Source organism: Sapajus apella, unplaced genomic scaffold (genome assembly GCF_009761245.1).
Source record: "Sapajus apella isolate SASKATOON/1434 unplaced genomic scaffold, GSC_monkey_1.0 scaffold1157, whole genome shotgun sequence".
NCBI classification, from domain to species: domain Eukaryota; kingdom Metazoa; phylum Chordata; class Mammalia; order Primates; family Cebidae; genus Sapajus; species Sapajus apella.
Genome location: NW_022438083.1, coordinates 14,419 through 15,123, shown reverse-complemented (window position 1 = coordinate 15,123; position 705 = coordinate 14,419).

Genomic DNA, 705 nt, shown 5'->3' with positions numbered 1-705 from the left:
TTTTTTTGAGACAGAGTCTTGCTCTGTTGCCCAGGCTGGAATGCAATTGTGTGATCTCGGCTCACTGCAACCTCTGCGTCCTGGGTTCAAGCAATTCTCCTTCCTCAGCATCCCTAGTTGCTGGGACTTCTGGCACACACCAACATCCCCAGCTGATTTTTGTATTTTTAGTAGAGTTGGGGTTTCACCATTTGGCTAGGCTGGTCTCAATCTCCTGACCTTGTGATCCACCTGCCTTGGCCTCCCAAACATTTAAGCTTTTTCAAAAGTGTACGCTTTTTTGAAACAAAGACTGACATCTAGGTTTGTGTGATGCCCACAATTCCACGTATGTGAAACATGCTGAGGTTCAGATGTGTTTTCCAAAAATAGAAGAATTGTGTTTTATGTGGCAGAAGAACTGCAATTTTGCATATAGATTAAGAAATTACTCATAAATCCAAATGGTTAATCAAACTCCTCTCTGAAGAATCTGAGCCACTTAGCTTTGCAAATTCAGGTGAAAACTCTGCAGAAACACAAGGGGGAAAGCCCTCATTTGTTGTTTCTGGGTTTGATTGTTGGGTGTTTTGATTTTGTCTTTTCCTCTTGTACGAATGAAACTTTTGTTCTGATAGTTCAAACATGTGTCCAAAAGCAGTGATTTTCTTTTCTTTTTTTTTTTTTTGAGATGGAGTCTCACTCTGTCGCCCAGGCTAGGGTGCA